Below are 22,500 nucleotides of genomic sequence, written 5' to 3' on the forward strand. Positions count from 1 at the left end.
AGGAATATGAAAAGTAGTACAGGACTAGGAGAAGGAAGGCGTTAGTAGTTAAATTAGATATGAAGGAGCCGGAATGAAAGAAGATAAGGAGGAGGAGAAAGAAAAGGACAGTGGAAAGTCCGAGAAAGTGTGGAGGATAAGGAGAACGTAGGAGGGAGTAGGAGGATGAGTGAACGATGCTGAAGAAGGAGGAGGAGGAGTGGGAGAAAGAGAATGAATAGATTGCAGAAGAACAAGAAAATGTGGATCGAAAGGGGATGCGCGAGCGAACGCGCACACACACACACACACACACACACACACACACACACACACACACACACACACACACACACACACACACACACACACACACACACACACACATATATATATATATATATATATATATATATATATATATATATATATATGATTTGAATGAAAGGGAATGGAATATGAGATGGAGGGGAGAAACTGAAAAGAAACGTAAGAGAAGAAATACATTTGTCAGAATACTGGACGAAGTTGATTGAGTGGGAGGTGGAGAAAAAGGAGGAGGAGGAGGAGGAGGAGGAGAGCGAGGTGAAGAAAGAGGGATGGAGGCAGCAGCAACCATTGAAAAGATGAAAAGAGAGAAAAGAATACGATCGCTGTTGTGCGCTTATGAATTTAAAGTCTGCAGGTGTAAATATCTTGTTTCAGGTTTTGATGTGAATTGAAGCTTGTATTGACACGTGCTTGTCGGATGGAAGACGAGGGAGAAGGGGAGGTGGAGGGGAAGAAGAAGGGGTGGAGGAGAGATAATGAAGAGAAGAGGAACGTATGGGAGGAGTAGGAGAAGGAGGAGGAAGAGTTAGATGGTAGAGGGAAGGTTGATCTCTAATGAAATAACTGAAGCGGTCGTTGGGAATTAACGAGAAGCAAAAGAAGAAAAACAAGAAAGGTGGAAAAAGAATAAAGGAGGAAACATGAAAAAGTAATTATGAAGAAGGAAAAGAAGGAGAAAAGGAAGAAGTAGAAGAGGAAGAAGAAGAAGAAGAAGACGAGGACGGGAATAGAGTGCAAGAAAAGGTTCGTTTTCGACCATTCGAGGGTAGGGAGTCTTGATGGTGATTCGATTAGGAACCTCCAGTTGTCACAGGTGCACAAGCCTCAGGGAGGAAGACCAGACATGGTGAGAAAGACACACACACACACACACACACACACACACACACACACACACACACACACACACACACACACACACACACACACACACACACACACACATGCAAACACACACACACACACACGCAAACACACACACATGCAAACACACACACACACGCAAACACACACACACACACACGCAAGCACACACACACGCACACACACACGCGCAAACACACACACACACACACGCAAGCACACACACACACACGCAAGCACACACACACACACGCAAGCACACACACACACGCGCACACACACACGCAAACACACACACACACACACACACACACACACACACACACACACACGCAAGCACACACACACACACACACACACACACACACACACACACACACACACACTTTCTCTTTTCTCCTCTCTCACTCTTTCTCTCTCTCTCTCTCTCTCTCTCTCTCTTTTGAAAAGAAAAGAGCTGACCAGGATTTGGTACATTTGGAGCATGACGTCATGTAGAGGTGGGGCTTTAGTTTTTACAAGAGGTCAATTTTTTTTTTTTTTTCGATGATGGACGAAAGAAGTCATTGAGGTGCCACAGCATGTCCACAGCAAGACCGCAGTGGGGCCGCAGTGTCCCCGCAGCGAGGCCGCAGCAGGTCGCTGGAAGTCGCTGCAGAGCCACAGCAGGGGCGTGTGGCCTCCTGGACACTTCTTGGCGTCTTCGGTTTGATTCGAAGACGCCATTGCTTGACGGTCCTTAACGTTCTTGGGATATTATCTTTCTTTTATATTCTTTTATTGGTTCCTATTGTTGTTCCATCTTCCCTATCTCTTTTTATCATGCTCTCTTCCTCCTTCATATCAACTTTCTTTATCTTTTTTTTTTTTTTTTTTTTTTTCCATGAGGATCCCGCCATGTTGTTCCATCCCTGCCTTCCTTCTGGAGCCTTCGTCACCTTTCTGTCCTCGTAGTCTTCTTCTTCCTCCTCTTCCTCCTCCTCTTCCTCCTGCTCCTCTTGCTTCTCCTCCATGTCCTGCCCCACCAACAACTCCTCCCCTTCCTCCTACTCCTACTCGTCATCCTCCTCCTCCTCCTCCTTTTCCTCCTCCTCCTCCTCCTCCCACTCCTACTCGTCATCCTCCTCTTCCTCCTCCTACTCCTACTCGTCATCCTCCTCTTCCTCCTCCCACTCCTACTCGTCATCCTCCTCTTCCTCCTCTTCCTCCTCCTCTTCCTCCTCTTCCTCCTGCTCCTCTTGCTTCTCCTCCACGTCCTCCACCACCACTAACTCCTCCTCCTTCCTCCTACTACTCGTCATCCTCCTCTTCCTCCTCCTCCTCTTCCTCCTCCTCCTCCTCTTCCTCCTCCTCCTCTTCCTCCTCTTCCTCCTCCTCCTCCGCTTCCTCCTCTTCCTCCTCTTCCTCCTCTTCCATTTCTTCCTTACCTTTTTATTGTTCCTATTTTTCTTCTTGTGTTTTCATCCCCCTGTGACCCAGACAAACGTCCAAACATATTTTTCTAAATCTGTAAGGAGACTGCTGTCTCCCCATCGCGCGCGCCCGCTTGCTCACCCGAAGCTTGTGATCGTCGTCGCCGTCTGTACAGTACATTTTGCTTCAGTGTGGCTGTCCCAGGTTTGCTTTATGATTTGTTTCTCTCTCTCTCTCTCTCTCTCTCTCTCTCTCTCTCTCTCTCTCTCTCTCTCTCTCTCTCTCTCTCTCTCTCTCTCTCTCTCTCTCTCTCTCTCTCTCCCTATCTTTATTTCTCTTTCCCTCTATCTCTTTATTTCTCTTCTCACTTTCTCTATCAATCTCCCTCCCTCTCTCTCTCTTTCCCTCTATCTCTTTATTTCTCTTCTCACTTTCTCTATCAATCTCCCTCCCTCTCTCTCTCTTTCCCTCTATCTCTTTATTTCTCCTCTCTCTTTCTCTCACCCTCTCCCTCCTTCTCTCTCTCTCCCTATCTCTCTCTCTCTTTCTCCCTATCTCTCTCTCTCTTTCTCTCTCTTTCTCCATATCTCTCTCTCTCTTTCTCCCTATCTCTCTCTTTCTCTCTCACTCTCTCTCTCTCTGTCTCTCTCTCTCTCCCTATCTCTCTCTCTCTCTCACTGTGTCGTTATATACTGTAGGTCATCCCCTCCTTCCTGATCAAAACTCCCTCACGTATTTGTCATCATTGGTTTCCGAGACCTTCTACTGAGGCGAATAAAATCGCTTGGTTTCAACCAGAACAAAGTCTTTGAAGGTAACCATTTCTGCTCTCCGTTTTCACTCACTCCACATCCCTCCACACGTCACTGTCACTCCACTCGGCCCACTCCACATACGCAAGGTAAAGCCCTGTGTACATTCATGTACTGACTTCCAAAGAAGAATTTAATCTCCGCTTCACGAGAAAGCTCTTTACACAAATCTCTTCCTCCTCCTCTTTCTCTTCTTCCTCTTCCTACCCCACATCTTCCTCTCCCTCAACCTCCTCCTCCTTTTCCTCCTCCTCCTTTTCCTCCTCCTCCTCCTCCTTCTTTTCTTCTTGCTCCACCTCCTCTCCCCCTCCTCCTCCTCCTCTCCCCTCCTCCTCCTCTTCCTCCTCCTTTTCTCCCTCCTCCTTTTCTTCCTCTTCTTCTTTTCTTCTTGCTCAACCTTCTCTACCCTCCTCCTCCTCTCCCCTCCTCCTCCTCCTCCTCCTCCTCCTCCTCTATCTCCTTTTCCTTCTCCTCTTTTTTCCTTTTTCTCTTCCTCGTCTTCTTCCTCCTCTTCCCTCTCCTCTTCTTCCTCTTGCTCTTCTTCTTCTCCTCCTCTTCCTCCACCTTCTCCTCCTCCTCCATTCTTTCTCCATAAAACCACCTCCTGTGAGACCACAGCTTGTAATTCCAGCCACTCAGTCAGCGTGTTCCTCCACACAGCTGATACTTGGTGCAACCCTATACAACGCCACACACGCCACCACCCACACACCTCCACCCACACACCTCCACCCACACACCTTCACCCACACACCTCCACCCACACACCTCCACCCACACACCTTCACCCACACACCTCCACCCACACACCTTCACCCACACCCCCACACCCCACCCACACACACCCACACCCCACCCACACACCCACACCTTCCACCCACACACCCACACCTTCCACCCACACACCCACACCCTCCACCCACACACCTCCACCCTCGCCCCACACCCCCACCCACACACCTCCACCCACACACCTCCACCCACACACCCCCACACACCCACACCTCCACCCACACACCTCCACCCACACACCTCCACCCACACACCTCCACCCACATGTAATGGTATGATACATATTATAATTACGTACAACATTGTACAAGTATTATATATTGTACTTGCGAAGTGTTCAATTGTGGTTGTATTTTTCCATTGCATAATTGTCATAGAAGTTATTGTTTATTGATTTTGTTATTGTCATTGTATATTTATTATTGTATATTGTAAATATGTAATAAGAACCAGGTGTTCAGTTTGAGCGTGTATGTTTTCCCGCCAAGTCTGGCGTGGTTGCGTCGCTAGGAGTCAGTCGTGATCTAGCTTACAAAGCGACAGCACGCTCGTTATTGTAATGCTTATATCTAATACAAATTTTTCATTATTATATTATTTGACTGTTTCATTGGCCACCCCGATACACACACACCTCTACCCACATACCTCCACACACTTCAACACTCCTCCCCATACCTCCACACAACTCCACTCGTCATCAATCTGAACAATTTGGCCCTCCATATGCATACATGATACCATCCTTTGTTTACTCCACACACCTCCACTATATGATGCTTCCTCCATTTCCTTCTGGCCCTCCATTCCATAGCTAGCGCGGTCTTTCTCTATACCCAACTAAACTCGTACTAACCATAGATCATGACATTGTCTAATTATTCCACACGCCCTAGTTGTGGAGCCCTGCACCCAAATCCACATGTCTTCATCATCCATACATATCCAGAGTGTCTCTACTCCTGGATTCCATACTAGTGGAAAGAGACGAGATGCTGAAGGGGGAGGGGGAAGGGGGAAATGGAGGGGACGATGAGGGTGAGGGTGAAGGGGGGGTGGTTGAAATACCTCCGGCGCGAGACTCTGAGGATCATTGGTTTCCTTTGTTGTTCCGATGCCCCCTATATCCCGTCAACACTCCAGGCATCTCCATTGTTACTACTTCAACCACTGCTGCTACTACTGTTACTACTACTACTACTGTTACTACTGCTGCTACTGTTACTACTACTATTACTGTTACTACTACTATTACTGTTACTACTACTACTACTACTACTGTTACTACTACTACTACTGTTACTACTACTACTACTACTGTTACTACTACTACTACTGTTACTACTACTACTGTTACTACTACTACTGTTACTACTACTACTGTTACTACTACTACTGTTACTACTACTACTATTGTTACTACTACTACTACTACTGTTACTACTACAACTGTTACTACTACTACTACTACTACCACTAATACTGGTAACTTATTCTAAAGATGCTACATACCCATATCCCTACTCAACAGAAACCGCTTTCTTCCTAATCCATTTAACTCTAATAGCTGCCGCAGTTATTTTATTCTGGTTAACGTCAATTCTTTTATTTGATATAGAATTTACTCTGGCCTTTGATCTTGATTATTCACTTGATCTTATGCTTCCACATCCCAACTCCACATTCCTCCACATCCCAGCTCCACATTCCTCCACATCATTGTGTTCTGTTCATCTCCAATGTGCCATCTTGTTCCATCTGCTTGTTTCAGAACGAAACAATGGAGTGGATGTAACATGGGATACAACCCTACTCGTTGTCCATGGGGCTGTCTTGTATGAGATTCCCTCACCAGTAACTACCTACACCACCAACATTACGTCTACCTCCAGCACTACTACTACTCCACCACCAACATTACATCTACCTCCAGCACTACTACTACTCCACCACCACCTTCATATCCACCACCACCACCTTCATCTCCACCACCACCTTCATCTCCACCACCACCACCTTCATCTCCACCACCACCACCTTCATCTCCACCACCATAACCTTCATCTCCACCACCATCACCTTCATCTCCACCACCATCACCTTCATCTCCACCACCATCACCTTCATCTCCACCACCATCACCTTCATCTCCACCACCATCACCTTCATCTCCACCTTCATCTCCACCACCATCACCTTCATCTCCACCATCACCACCACCTTCATCTCCACCATCACCACCACCTTCATCTCCACCACCATCACCACCACCTTCATCTCCACCATCACCACCACCTTCATCTCCACCATCACCACCACCTTCATCTCCACCATCACCACCACCTTCATCTCCACCACCATCACCACCACCTTCATCTCCACCACCATCACCACCACCTTCATCTCCACCACCATCACCACCACCTTCATCTCCACCACCATCACCACCACCTTCATCTCCACCACCATCACCACCACCTTCATCTCCACCACCATCACCACCACCTTCATCTCCACCACCATCACCACCACCATCACCACCACCTTCATCTCCACCACCATCACCACCACCTTCATCTCCACCACCATCACCACCACCTTCATCTCCACCACCATCACCACCACCTTCATCTCCACCACCATCACCACCACCTTCATCTCCACCACCATCACCACCACCTTCATCTCCACCACCATCACCACCACCTTCTCCACCATCACCACCACCTTCTCCACCATCACCACCACCTTCTCCACCATCACCACCACCTTCTCCACCATCACCACCACCTTCTCCACCATCACCACCACCTTCTCCACCATCACCACCACCTTCTCCACCATCACCACCACCTTCATCTCCACCACCATCACCACCACCTTCATCTCCACCACCATCACCACCACCATCACCACCACCTTCATCTCCACCACCATCACCACCACCTTCATCTCCACCACCATCACCACCACCTTCATCTCCACCACCATCACCACCACCTTCATCTCCACCACCATCACCACCACCTTCATCTCCACCACCATCACCACCACCTTCATCTCCACCACCATCACCACCACCTTCATCTCCACCACCATCACCACCACCTTCATCTCCACCACCATCACCACCACCTTCATCTCCACCACCATCACCACCACCTTCATCTCCACCACCATCACCACCACCTTCATCTCCACCACCATCACCACCACCTTCATCTCCACCACCATCACCACCACCTTCATCTCCACCACCATCACCACCACCTTCATCTCCACCACCATCACCACCACCTTCATCTCCACCACCATCACCACCACCTTCATCTCCACCACCATCACCACCACCTTCATCTCCACCACCATCACCACCACCTTCATCTCCACCACCATCACCACCACCTTCATCTCCACCACCATCACCACCACCTTCATCTCCACCACCATCATTACCAAAACCACATCAACAACACTAACAACCACCACCGCCATCTCTACCATTACCACTGCCACCACATCCGCCACCCACGTCATAACTCCAGATACTTCTCTGTCGTCTCTCTTCTTTCCCAGCAATGCCGCCATCATCATCATCATCATCATCATCATCATCATCATCATCATCATCATCATCATCATCATCATCATCATCACCATCACCATCACCATCACCATCACCATCATCATCATCATCATCATCATCCATCATCATCATCATCATCATCATCATCATCATCATCATCATCATCATCATCATCATCATCATCATCATCATCATCATCATCATCATCATCATCATCATCATCATCATCATCATCATCATCATCATCATCATCATCATCATCATCATCATCATCATCATCATCATCACCATCACCATCACCACCACCACCACCACCACCACCACCACCACCACCACCACCACCACCACACCTCCGCGATGATGACTTCTGCCCCAGACGCTGGTAATGGTTGTTCCACAGTATCTCTTGGTACGCCTTTGTCTTGGCGTTGTGGCGATCCTGGGTTCAGTTCTGAACGGGTACCGGTGATGGTCACTTGCCCCGACTGTCGGAGAACAAGTGGCAAAGGTGACAGTTTCGGTTACAGTGAAGTCCCTCTTAGCGTTTTTTTTTTTTTTTTTTTCCGAGTGCACATGCTCCCTCTGAGTATTATGGATTCGTCAAAGAATTAATCATTCTTCCACAAAATCGCGTACCATAATCCAGCTCACATGCCATATGCATCCATTGTCAAATTTCCAACCTAACTAAATCTCTCTTTCTCTCTCTTTCGATTTCCTCTTTCTATCTCTCCTCTCCCTCTCTTTCTTTCTCGTTCTCTTTCTTTCTCCACTCTCTTTCTTCCTCTATTTCTTCCTCCTCTCTCTTTCTTCCTCCTCTCTCCTTTCTTCCTCCTCTCTCTCTCCTCTCTCTCCTTTCTCTCTCCTCTCTCCTTTCTCTCTCCTCTCTCTCTCTCTCTCTCTCTCTCTCTCTCTCTCTCTCTCTCTCTCTCTCTCTCTCTCTCTCTCTCTCTCTCTCTCTCTCTCTCTCTCTCTCTCTCTCTCTCTCTCTCTCTCTCTCTCTCTCTCTCATATCTCGTTTGTTCAGAATGAGTTTTCCTTTCATGAGCTTCATGTTCACCTCGATCTCTTTGTTCTTCATGTATCTTTCCTTGTTCTTCGTTCATCTCCTGTTCTTCTCTTTCTCCTCAGTTCACTTAGTCTTTATCCTCATTTCGTACATTTCGTATGATATTATATAGTTTGTATTTCTATGTTCTACCTCTTCCTCTTCCTCTTCTTCCTCGTTTATACTGAGTTTCTTTTATTTCTGTCTTCTCTTCTTCCTACTCCTTGACTTGTTTTATCATTTTTTTCTCTTTCCATTTTCTCGTTTTCACTCTTCTTCTTGTCTCCTCTCCATCTTCTCGGAGTCGTCATGTCATACTCTTTTAGTTCTTCCCATTCTTCTCCAACAGCTCCTCTCCCTTTTCTTTCTTCTCTTTATTACCTTCCTTCTCCTCCTCCTCCTCCTCCTCCTCCTCCTCCTCCTCCTCCTCCTCCTTCTCCTCCTCCTCCTCCTCCTCCTCCTCCTCCTCCTCCTTCTCCTCCTCCTTCTCCTCCTCCTTCTCCTCCTCCTCCTCCTCCTTCTCCTCCTCCTTCTCCTCCTCCTTCTCCTCCTCCTCCTCCTCTCCTCCTCCCTCCTCCTCCTCCTTCTCCTCCTCCTCTCCTCCTTCTCCTCCTCCTTCTCCTCCTCCTTCTCCTCCTCCTTCTCCTCCTCCTCCTCCTCCTCCTCCTCCTCCTCCTCCTCCTCCTCCTCGTCCACGTTCTCTTCTTCGTCCACGTCCTCCTCCTCGTCCTCCTCCTTCTTCTCGTTATCTTTGTCTTACTCCTACTCTTCTTGGTCCTCTTCACCTCCGCTTTACCCTCGTTTTCATCTTCTTCCTTTTCTTCTTTCGCCTTCCCTTCTAATCTTGTCTCCTTGTCATTTCATCTTTATTTCCATGAAAGGCAGAAGTCCCAAGACCCATGCTGGTGCTTTCTGTCCCAAGCAAGACCCATGCTGGGGGTTTCTGTCCCAAGTAAAACCCATGCTGGTGCTTTCTGTCCAAAGCAAAACCCATGCTGGGGCTTTCTGTCCCAAGCAAGACCCATGCTGGGGCTTTCTGTCCCAAGACCCATGCTGGGGGTTTCTGTCCCAAGACCCATGCTGGGGGTTTCTGTCCCAAGCAAGACCCATGCTGGGGGTTTCTGTCCCAAGCAAGACCCATGCTGGGGCTTTCTGTCCCAAGCAAGACCCATGCTGGGGGTTTCTGTCCCAAGACCCATGCTGGGGGTTTCTGTCCCAAGCAAGACCCATGCTGGGGCTTTCTGTCCCAAACAAGACCCATGCTGGGGGTTTCTGTCCCAAACAAGACCCATGCTGGGGGTTTCTGTCCCAAACAAGACCTATGCTGGGGCTTTCTGTCCCAAGACCCATGCTGGGGCTTTCTGTCCCAAGCAAGACCCATGCTGGGTCTTTCTGTCCCAAACAAGACCCATGTGGGGCTTTCTGTCCCAAGACCCATGCTAGGGGTTTCTGTCCCACGTGGCCATGACCCAAATACAATAGTCTGTCGCCAGTCACATTAAAATATTACAATATCATCGCTGTATTGGAGTCGGCGTTTGTTTTCGTTTTTGTACCAGGAATGAACGCATCAATCGTATTATTAATTTTATTCTTTTTAAACGTTTGTGAGAGCAAACGTTCTGTTACGGAAAATACGTTCTTGTGTTGCAAGACGAAGCGTACGGAATCAGCGTTTGTCTTCGTTTTTGTACCAGGAATGAACGCATCAATCGTATTATTAATTTGATTCTTTTTAAACGTTTATGAGAGCAAACGTTCTGTTACGGAAAATACGTTCTTGTGTTGCAAGACGAAGCGTACGTGAATTTTAATTTTCTTCCTGAATGACCTCTGAACCGAGGCAAAGTGTGAGCAATGGTTATATTCCTGATGTGATAATGACACTATTAATAACAAAAATTATTACATTAATAACGATGATAATGATAAAAGTAATGACGTTATTGTAATAATAACGATATTGATAATGATGATTATAAAGATAATAGAAACATAATCAGTACATCACGTCACCAATACGCGTGAAATAGATGTGAGATTACCCAAGATTGAAGCGCTGGTCAATTTTTTTGTCTTGCAGTTCGTACCTTAAGCATTGCACTACGGATGGTTTAGTACATGTAAAATTAAAAGAATTGTGACATCTCCTGGCTTCGTTTCTGCAAATATGATTCTTTGACCCAAATTTGAAACTTGAAACCATTTGGACTCGTCTACGGATGGGCCTTTGATCTCTGGAAATTGAATATTATGCCCTCTCGTTTTTTATATGTTTATGTATCATGGAAGTCGCTCTCTCTCTCTCTCTCTATCTCTCTCTCTCTCTCCCTCTCTCTCTCTCCATCTATCTATCTATCTATCTATCTATCTATCTATCTCTCTATCTATCTATCTGTCTATCTATTCATCTATCTATCTATATCTCTGTATCTCTCTCTCTCTCTCTCTCTCTCTCTCTCTATATATATATATATATATATATATATATATATATATATATATCTTACGCTTCAGTTCTTCGTCACCATTGCCATCCTTTCTTTTTTCTATTTCTTCCCCTTTCACATTTGACTAATCGCCCCTTTGTTATCTTTTATCATTCTTCAGTATATTCTATTTTCACACTTAAGTTTTCTCTTTTCCTTCTTTTTGTTTTTTCGTGTTTTCTTCTCATTTTCTTACCTTCATATTCTGTTAGATCATTTCTTCTATACCTCGCTTTGATTTTCTTTTTCTTTTTTACTTCTCGTACTTTTTCTTCTTATCCTTCTCTCCTATCTTGTTCTTCATTCCTCTTGTCCAAACTTCTTTTCTTCACATTTTTTTTCTTCTTCGTGAGTCTCCCGTCTTCGTAAACGCATCATCTCATAGTTCACCATGTGTCCTCCTTTTTTATTTGATTTTATTGTATTTATTTTTAATTTGTTTGTTTTGCTACCACGTTCTTGTTTCTCTTCTTCTTCTTCTTTTCTTTTTTCTTTCTTCGTAGCCTAGCCTTAGTGATTTTTTTCTTTTGTATTCATTCGCAATTTCCAATTTTATTTTTCATATTCATATTTTTCAAAAACTGTGTATTCATTTTTTTTTTGGGGGGGGAGGGCAGACAGATGTTTTTGTTTTCATAGCTTTAGGATCACTTGAACGAGTGCAGAGAGAGAGAGAAAGAGAGAGAGAGAGAGAGAAAGAGAGGCTGGGGGATACCACAGAACATTCCAGCTTGTTGAACACAGACGAACACAGGCAAACAAACACGCACCAATGGAGTCGCTTACTTTTTTCCAACTCTGTACTTGATCTTGGACTGCAGCTCTACTTTAAGCGAAGTACAAAGCAGAGGATCCAGTCTCGATGTTCTTCTGCCGAAGTCACCCACGAAGTCTGCCTCTTGGACACCTTGAGGGTATTTTGACTTTACATCTCCTTCCTACCGCCCAGCCAACACCCTCCCCCACTCCCCCTCCTCCTCCTCCTCCTCCACCCGCCCCCACTCCACCCAGCACACATTTTCTTTATTCCCTCCTCTCTCTCTTCCTCTCTCTCTTCCTCTCTCTCTCTCTTCCTCTCTCTCTCTCTTCCTCTCTCTCTCTTCCTCTCTCTCTCTTCCTCGCTCTCTTCCTCTCTTCCTCTCTCTCTCCCCCTCTCTCTCTCTTCCTCTCTCTCTTCCTCTCTCTCTTCCTCTCTCTCTCTTCCTTTCTCTCTTCCTTTCTCTTATCCTTTCTCCTCTTTTGTTTTGCTCTTCCTCTCGTTCTTCCTCTCTTCTTTTCTCTTTTCCTTTCTCTTCTCTTTTCTCTTCTCCTTTCTCCTATCCTCTCTCTTCTCTTTTCTCTTCTCCTTTCTCCTATCCTTTCTCTTCTCCTTTCTCATATCGTTTCTCTCTTTCTCTTTTTCTTTTGCTCTTCATTCCCGCTCTTCCCCTTTTCCTTTCTCTTTTCCTTTCTCCTATCCTTTCTCCTATCCTTTCTTTTTCTTTTGATCATCCTCTCGCTCTTCCTCTCTCTCTCTTCTTTTCTCTTTTCCTTTCTCTTATCCTTTCTTTCGCTCTTCCTCTCTCTTCCTTTCTCTCTTCCTCTCTCTTACTCTCTTTCTCTCTGTTCCTCCCACTTTGCCTCCCTTCCTCCCCTTCCCTCCCTCCGTGCTTCCTTTACTTCCATTTTTTCCACTTTTCATTACTTCCCTTTCGTATCGTCCTCCTTCATTCTCTCTTTCCTCTCCTTTCCTGCCTCTTCATAAAACACTTCTCTCACACTTTTCTTCCTCACGTCTTCCGTTCCTTTCTCACTTGCTACTTCTCACTCTCTCACTCTCGCTTTCTCCTTTTCTCACTTTCTCTTTCTTCCTGTTTCGTCTTCTCCTTCTTCCATGCTTTTATCATTTCCTCTTTCACCTTCCTCTTCTTTATCCTTTATTTTCTTTTATTCTCTTATTTTCCTTTCCCCTTCCCACCCCCATATAGCAGTCGGCATTTTATTGATTTTAGTGGCATCTCTACGGACCAGACCCACTTAGTGTTTATTCTTTTATAAATGGGGACTAATCTGCTATCTCTTTAGGTTCGTTTCACACGTATCGACTTTTCGCCGTGCGCCGTCCACGACACGACGTCGTGCTCTTAAATGAACATGGGTATCAATAGACGCTTTCACACGTGGTTGTGGAAGCGACGTGCGAAAGCATCTATAGGTACCCATGGTTATTTGAAATCACGACGTTGTGTCGTGGACGGCACACGTCGAAAAGTCGATACGTGTGAAACGGTTGGTATTTAGACTCAATATGTTCGATTTTTTTCGCATGTATCTGTTGTTCAAAAGGACTTCGATTTTCATTAATTTCTTTCATTTCTTTTATTTCTTTCATTTCTTTTATTTCATCCTTATCAATTTCATTCATTCATTTAATTCATTTAATTCATTTCTTTATTTTCTTTAATTTCTTTCACTTCCTTAATTTCTTTTATTTTTTAATTTTTGTTTACTTGATTTATTAATTTCTTTCGTTTTTTTTTCTTTAATTTTTTACTTTTTCATTTTTTTCGTTTTCTTTCGTTTCTTTCATTTCTTTTATTTCTTTAATTTCTTTTTTTTATTTTTCATTTCTTTCATTTTTCATTTATTATTTCTTTAGTTTTTTTTTTTCATTTCTTTCTTTTCTTTCATTACTTTTATTTCTTATTTTTATTTTTAATGCCTTTCATTTCTTCCATATATTTAATTTCTTTCACCTCTTTCATCTCTTTCATCTCTCACTTTTTTATTTTTTCATTTCATTTTAACAGTGAAATTTAGCGAAATGTCATAGTATTAAATATAAGCAAAGTGACGAAGAACTCTTTGTCATGATTTATTTTGATCTTGTTCATTTATTCTTTTTTATTTTCTTTTGTCCATTACGTGATAAATTTTCTTATTTAGTGTTAAGTTTACAGTTAGATAATTTTCTTGAACAGATAAAACCAGAAGTTGTCGGAGAAACAGTTTTAATGTTTTTTTTTTTTTTGTTTTTTGTTTTTTTTTTTGAGAGTGTGACTGTTCATCGCCATGTCAAAAGAGGTCAAATGAAACTGACCCAATACAGCGCCTGTAACATAAGGCTGGAACTTCCGGCTTAGGCAGCCAGATCTGGCTGCAACTGAATCATGTCTCGTTGATATTTGTTGTGGAAAGGGGATTTGATGCACCTCCCCCCTCCCCCTTTTTTTCCTCTTTTCCATTTTTTCCTTTCCTTCTTTTTCTTTTTTCTCTTTTCCTTTCTTTATTCTTTCTCTTTTATTTTATATATTTATTTATTTGTTTATTTATTATCTTATCTATTTATCATTGATATACCCGTATATATACATATATATATATATATATATATATATATATATGTATGTATATGTGTATATATATATATATATATATATATTTTTTTTTTTTTTTTTTTTTTTTTTTTTTTTTTTTTTGCAAGGAAATAAAATACGGAAAATCGGGAAAACGTTTTGCTTTGGGTAACATATTTCTTGTGCAAGTAATCGACTTTTTCCCCCAAAATGATAGAGGTTTTCCAGTTCTTGTTCTTTTTCGGCTTCTCGTTCTTGGTCGTGTTCATGTTCTAGCTGAATAATTGCTGCTGTAGTCGATGACATGTTGGGTCTGTTGAGAAGAGAGAGATAGAGATATGTATAGAGATAGACAGAGATATAGAGATATGTACAGAGATAGACAGAGATATAAATGGACAGAGAAATGCTGTAGATATATATAGAGAGAGATAGACATAGAGTGAGAGATATAGAGAGAGAAATGTATAGAGATATATATATATAGAGAGCTATATAGAGAGATAGAAAGACAAAGGGTGAGAGAGAGAGATAGACATAGAGTGGGAGAGATAGAGATATGTATAGAGATATAGACAGATATAAGCATTGAGAAACACTGTATACATATATATATATATATATATATATATATATATATATATATATATATATAGAGAGAGAGAGAGAGAGAGAGAGAAAGAGTGATAGATAGAGGGAGGTTATTTGTTATGCACTTTAATGTAACTTCCCGCGCTCTCTCGGCGTCGTTCCTGCCTCGTGACTATGAAATCCTGAAACTGATTCCCACAGACCACCAGTGACTGCCACACGCCCCGGCATTCATTGTAGAACGAAAGGGTCACATGTACCTGAATGAAATCGTCTGGCGTCATCCAAAACGGAAGGAGCTCGACTTCTTCTTCTTCTTCTTATTATTATTATGATAATGATAATGATTATGATAATAATAATTATTTTATTATCATTATTATTATTATTATTATTATTATTATTCGTCTTCCTCCTCTTCGTATTTTTCGTCTCTTCCTCGTCTTCTTCTTCTACTACTACTACTACTACTACTACTACTACTACTACTACTTCTTCCTTTTTCTTCTTTTTCTTCTACTACTTCCTCCTCCTCCCCCTCCTCCTCCTTTCCGAGGTCGATTAAAACTCGAAACGACATCTTTCTGTAGACGAGGACGTCCTCGACAAAGGACAGTTATTTTACATATTACGTAAAACTCGTAGACAATGGACTTTTGTCCTCGATTGTACGAGTAGATGACAACTGAGTATAATCTAAGGGAGTAGACGTGTTTTTGCGTTCCTAGGTGAACGTTAATACACGCGTCGTATGTACATATACACATGTGAACATGAGAGCATACACACAGGAATCCACACGCGTACACACACCCAAACACAGATATGTATGTGTATATGCTGTATCCACATTATATATATATATATATATATATATATATATATATATGTATATATATACACTGTATATATGGCTAAGTTGGTTAAGTCAATGTCCATTTGTTACGTATCTGCTAGGTTCGAGTCCTCAGCATGACAATATCTCAATTTCCCAATATGCTTCCATCGAGCTACACTGTACATACATAAAATGGAAATAAGTTCAATTGGTTGATAAGATGAATATATATATATATATATGTGTGTGTGTGTGTGTGTGTGTGTGTGTGTGTGTGTGTGTATGCCTGTATGTATTTATATATGTATGAGTGAATGTATGTATGTAATTACACTTCAGCTTCTACATAATCCCATTGCTTGGTAGCAGATGCCGCTTGACCCAGTTCTCTATGTAATTCATATCACATCCTCTTATGACTCGCCCTCGTCTCGTAGTGGCGTCCCTTGGCGTTCATAAGAGTTCGTTCGTGTTTCATAGGTAACCCTTGTTCCTTAATGTAGTGGTCACTTTAAGAATCTAAGAGACCAACGCGGCGATGGCGTTTTATCATCAGGCTAGTTGAGTTTATCTAGTTTATATGTAAAGTCTAACCGTCATTTTCATAAGTTTAACTAATGAGGCTATTTGAGCTCGACTTTATAACGGTTGAAAGCGTTTGATATTGGATATTCTAAAGGAATTTATTCTGGCTAATACCTTGCGATTTTATTCGGTTTTGTGGAACTCTTGTCGACTTTTATGCTGTTGCTGCTGGTTTTTTTTTTTAATCAAAGAAATAAAAGACGGAAATTGAGAAAAGTGTTTTGTTTTGGGGTAACCTTTTTCATTTGCAAGAAATCGCTTTTTTCCAGAAGTCGTAGAGTTGTTCTAGTTCTTCTCGTTCTTTTTCATGTTCTTGTTCTTGGTCGTGTTCATGTTCTTGCTGCATTATTGCTGCTGCGGTCGTCTGTTGAGAGAAGAGAGAGAGAGAGAAAGAGAGATGGATGGACCTTCATGTTATCGTTGTTTGTCCTTCACAAGCGTAGGCTACCTCGACTTCTGGTAAAAAAGTAATGACATTTATGTATATTGATCACCACAAGGGTTTGTGCGTGCGAAAATGACTGATAAGTCTGATGTTTCTCGTCTCGAACACATACCTCCCTGTATTGATATTCCCTTGCCACCATTTCCTAATGTCCAGATTCTGTTGCCCTCCGTCATTGCCATCAAGCCTATTTAATGGCGAAGTGAGCAAAGCCTTCGACCATGTAATTCGTCGTCTTGCCTTTATCCTTCCCCTTTATCTTTCCCCTTTATCCTTCTCCTTTATCCTTCTCCTTTATCCTTCCCCTTTATCCTTCCCCTTTATCCTTCTCCTTTATCCTTCCCCATCACCCTTTATCCTTCCCCATTATCCTTCCCCTTTATCCTTCCCCTTGTTCTATGTCCGCCCCTACCCTTTCCACACCTTTATCTATCTATCTGTCTGTCTATATATGTATCTATCTATATATATGTATATAATATATTATATATATATATATATATATATATATATATATGTATGTGTGTGTGTGTGTGTGTGTGTGTGTGTGTGTGTGTGTGTGTGTGTGTGTGACACAAATGAAACCCACAGTTGGAGAAAGTAAACTTCGAATAAGGAAGAATCCTATATTTCGGCTATCAACTGTAGCCCTCTTCAGGAAAGTACATAAGACAGAGGACAGAGGGTTTCCTGTGTGTCATTTATAAATGTGCTACTACATTTCTGTTTAGGAATACATATATACAATATATACATATATACAATATATATATATATACAATATATATATATATACAATATATATATATATATATATATATATATATATATATATATATATATATGTACAACACTGAATGGGTCCCAGTGAATAGTGATACATTTGTATCAACCGCAATGCACTTTAATTTCTAAGCCATCAACATCGGATGTTCCGTGGAGGCAACATGCAGAAATTGAAACGTGGTACGACTAAGGACTCGAACCTGGTTAGCACGTAACAAGTGCTGTAGTGAGTTAGACCATTGCTACATCAAGAGAGATATAAGGTGAGCGCAGCTTTCTTATATATTTGTATACTCTAGTTACATACACTTGCACGAAATTTTGCGTTCAACCCATCTATACTATGATAATACAATTGGTAAGTGTACGAACGCGGGAAAGTATTTGTACAACACTGGATGGGTCTCAGTGAATAGCGATACATTTCTATCAACCACAATGCATTTTAATTCTAAGCATATATATATATATATATATATATATATATATATATATATATATATATATATATAATATATATATATTCTGTTGCTATAACTCCCTAATCTTTGGTCATCTGACTCCCTTAGATTCTCCTTCACCCTTTTCTCTCAATTCTCTCATCATCCCCTCCCCCCACTTTCCTCTTTTGTTTAAGCATGACATCCTCTCTTTCATTTTATCTCCATTTGTCACTCCAATCCATTCCACAAGTTCTCTCCCGTTCCACTTCCCCCAACTCATTTCCTTTCACTTCCCTCTGTGACGTCACAACACATGACCTTTGACCTCTCTTCAGAACTACCTGGACCCAAGTTCGATCCCCCATCAATTAGCGGTGACGGCCAATAACACAGTGTGTACTAGCACATAGGGCAGCAGTTTAGAGTCCACTGACATGACCTTGATACCATCGTCCTTTGCATCATCTCCGTTCCTCCTATCTCTTCTATCTCATCCTCCTTTCGAAGCCTTTTCTCTTCACCAACCTCTTCCTCCCCTCCTCACCTCCTCTTCCTCCCCTCCTCACCTCCTCTTCCTCCCCTCCTCACCTCCTCTTCCTCCCCTCCTCACCTCCTCTTCCTCCCCCATCTCCTCTTCCTCCCCCATCTCCTCTTCCTCCCCATCTCCTCCTCTTCCTCCCCCATCTCCTCCTCTTCCTCCCCCATCTCCTCCTCCTCCTCTTCCTCTTCATCATGATGCAGAGATTGCACATACTCTTGCAATGTTTGAGGATTAACAAAGCATTATGTCACCCTTGTCCTACTTCTCTCTCTCTCTCTCTCTCTCTCTCTCTCTCTCTCTCTCTCTCTCTCTCTCTCTCTCTCTCTCTCTCTCTTTCTCCCTCCTCTCCTTCCTCTTTTTTGTCTTCCTTCCTTCTATCCTCCTCCTTTACTTTGTTCTTTCCCTCTATCTTCACCTTTTCTTCCTTCTTTCTTCCTTCTTTCTTCCTCCTTTCTTCCTTCTGTCTCTTTTTCCTCCTCTTTCCTTTCTTCCTTCTCTCTTCCTCCTTTCTTCCTTCTTTTTCTTTTTCCTCCTCCTCTCTTACATTCCTCCCTCTTTCCTACTCCTTTCTTGCTTCTTTTCATCTATCTTCCTCCTTCCTTCCCTTTTTGCTCTCCTTTTCTCCCTTCTCTCCCTCTCCTTTTCTCCCTTCTCTCCCTCTCCCCTTCTCTCCCTTCTCCCCCTCTTTTCTCCCTTCTTTCCTTCCCTTTGCTCCCTTTTCTCCCTTCAATCCCTCTTTCCCCTTCTTTTCTCCCTTCTTTCCCTCTTCCCTCCCCTTTACTCCCTTCTCTCCATCTTCCCTCCCCTTTTCTCCCTTCCCTCCCTTCCCTCCCTCTTTCCCCTTCTTTTCTCCCTTCTCTCCCTCTTTCCTCCCCTTTTCTCCCTTTTCTCCCTCTTTACCTTTCTTTTCTACCTTCTCTCATTCTTTCCTCTTCCTTTACTATATTCTTGTGTGTATGTCATCTTCAACTTGTGCGCCCGTCAGGTAGGAGTGAGACGGTCAGACCTGAGGAATTAACCCCAGGTGTGACCAGGTGGACAGACAAACAGACAGACAGACGCAGACAGACAGCAAGGGAACAGGATGGTCTCTCTTGGCTTCAAAGGCTGCTGGGCAGCGGAGACACACAAGACTCCTGGTCAGGTGAAGAATGAAAGGCAGTGGTGGGTGGGAGAGGGGGAGAGGGGAAGAGAGGTGTGGGAGAGGGGAAGAGAGGTAGGAGAGGGGAGAGAGGAGGAGAGGAGAGGTTGGGGAGAGGGGGGAGAGGGGTGGTAGAAGGGAGAGAGGGGTGGGAGAGGGGAGAGGGGTGGGAGAGAGGAGAGAGGAGAGAGAGGTGGGAGAGGGGAGAGGGGTGGGGAGGGGGAAAGGAGAAGAGAGGTGGGAGAGGGGGGAGAAGGGTGTGAGAGGGGGTGGGGGGCGACAAGTCGAAGGGTTGATCGTAGTGGTGGCATATGTGGTGGTGGTGGGATTGATGGTTAGGATTGCGTCATGGTGGTTGTGGTGGTGAAAGTGGATGTGGCAGTGATTGAAACAGTTGTTGCGGTTGTTGTTGATGAAGGTTGTGTCTGTGATTGATATCAGTTGTGGAGATGGTGTTTATGATGGTCGTACTACTGAGTTATTGTTCGCGGCTATGGTTGTGTTTACGGCCGTAGTTCTCATAACGATTCAATTCTTCTGATTGGTAACCAATCACTGCCATTCACCCATCACAGTCTGAGTGCGCGGGACCGTGTTAACAGATGTTAAGCGCCTCCTGGAGTAAGCCCCTCCTGTGGCCGAGAGAACGCAAAGCTCAAGGGATTGAGGAAGATTACAATGTTCATAAAGGAGTGTTGGACAGCGGCTACAAAGGTCCTGAGAGAACGTGGACAAAGGCCAAGGGACAAAGGCGTCGCGGATGCCTTTGTCGGGTCTTGACCTGCAGGATGACCTATCACGACAAAGGACAAGATTCGATCTGGACACGTCAGTCGCAGCAGTGTATATGTCTGTGTGTGTGTGTGTGTGTGTGTGTGTGTGTGTGTGTGTGTTCATGTATATATGTGTCTGTATTTATGTGTATGTATGCGTATATGTATGATTGCATGTATGTACGTATGCATGTACTGTATGTATCTGTGTGTGTGTGTGTGTGTGTATCTGTGTGTGTGTGTGTGTGTGTGTGTGTTCATGTATATATGTGTCTGTGTATTTATGTGTATGTGAATATGTATGATTGCATGTATGTATCTATATGTGTATATGTATGTATGTATGTATCTACAGTATGTGTGGATAAGTAGGTATCTGTATATGTGCATATGTGTATCTATGTATGTATTATGTGTGTATATGAAGGTATCTGTGTAATTATGTATGTATGTATTCTCGAGTTTCAACACTTCGTCTTAACCAATACTTGAATCTGCCACGCCTCCATTTCCTCCTCCTGCTCCTCTTCCTCCTCCTCTTCCTCCTCCTCTTCCTCCTCCAAGTAGTAGAATACCTCCATTTCTTTCCTTACTGGACCAAACTGACCTAGAGTCCGTTTGTCGGCTTTCTTTGGCTGGCCAGTGACCAGAGCTGTCACAGGTCTGATTTCTCTTGAAAGGTGCCCGGGAGGGTCACATGACCAAGAAGTGGACGAGGAAATGAAGAGATTATGTCCGGGGGAAGAGGTGTGTGGAGGAGGAGGAGAGGGAAAAGAAGACATCATCCCAAGACACTTTTTTTTTGCTGTGAAGGTGTTGGACAAGTACTTCTCCTTTTCCTCCTACTCTTAACTCTCTTCCTCTTCTTGATCTTCCTCTTCCTGTTAATCCTCTTCGTTCTCCTCTTCTTCCTCCTCCTCCTCCTCCTACTACTACTACTACTACTACTACTACTACTACTACTACTACTACCACTACTACCACTACTAGTACTACTACTACTACTACTACTACTACTACTCTTCCTCCTCTTTCTCATTCTCCCACCTTCCTCCTCCCTTCCTCCTTTTCCTTCTCCTTCTCCTCCTCGCCCTACTTCTCGTACTCCTACTCCTCCTACTCCTCTTCCTCCACCTCCTATTCCTCCTCCTCTTTCTCCTCCGTCTCCTCCTCTTCCTCCTCCTCTCCTCCTCCTACTCCTCTCTCTCTCTTTTTCTCTCATATCTCACTCCCCCCCCCTTCCCCATGGAGGTCATGACCCACTATTCTTTTGTCTCCAGAAAGGTCTCCTGTTAATAAAGAGGTTTCGTGTCTCCGGAAATCCCTGTGTCACTTCCCTCCCCGCGCCTCCACTTCGCCATCCATGAGGAGGAAGGGAGGGAAAGAAGAGGAGGAGGAGGAGGAGGGGCTGGCTTTTCTTAAAGTGGATTGAGTTCGTGCAGGATAGAACAAAGGAAATTATTTTAAAATTTAAGGAAAATGAGAAAGGTAAAGAAAATATGATGAGTGAGGAGTAAAGGAAGGTAGGGAAAATGAAACGGAGGAAAAAGGAGATAGTAAGCCATGAGATGGTCTTGGTGGTGGTAGTAATGGTGGTGGTGGTGGTAGTGGTGTGGTAATAGTCGCGGCGGTGTTGGTGGTGATAAGGATTTTTTTTTTTTTGGTCCTCGAGCCAACAGCAAGAACAAATCTTGTTTTGTCAAGAGTTG

General features: G+C 43.6%; 1 protein-coding gene across 2 annotated transcripts in view; it reads left to right on the plus strand.

The window, feature by feature from the left end:
* Khc (kinesin heavy chain) overlaps positions 1-22,500 on the plus strand; it is a 721,767-nt gene that overhangs the window by 307,180 nt on the left and 392,087 nt on the right. The window lies entirely within an intron of this gene.

The sequence above is a fragment of the Oratosquilla oratoria genome, chromosome 5 (assembly GCF_046742065.1).
Source record: "Oratosquilla oratoria isolate Oo_2021 chromosome 5, ASM4674206v1, whole genome shotgun sequence".
NCBI classification, from domain to species: Eukaryota; Metazoa; Arthropoda; class Malacostraca; order Stomatopoda; family Squillidae; genus Oratosquilla; species Oratosquilla oratoria.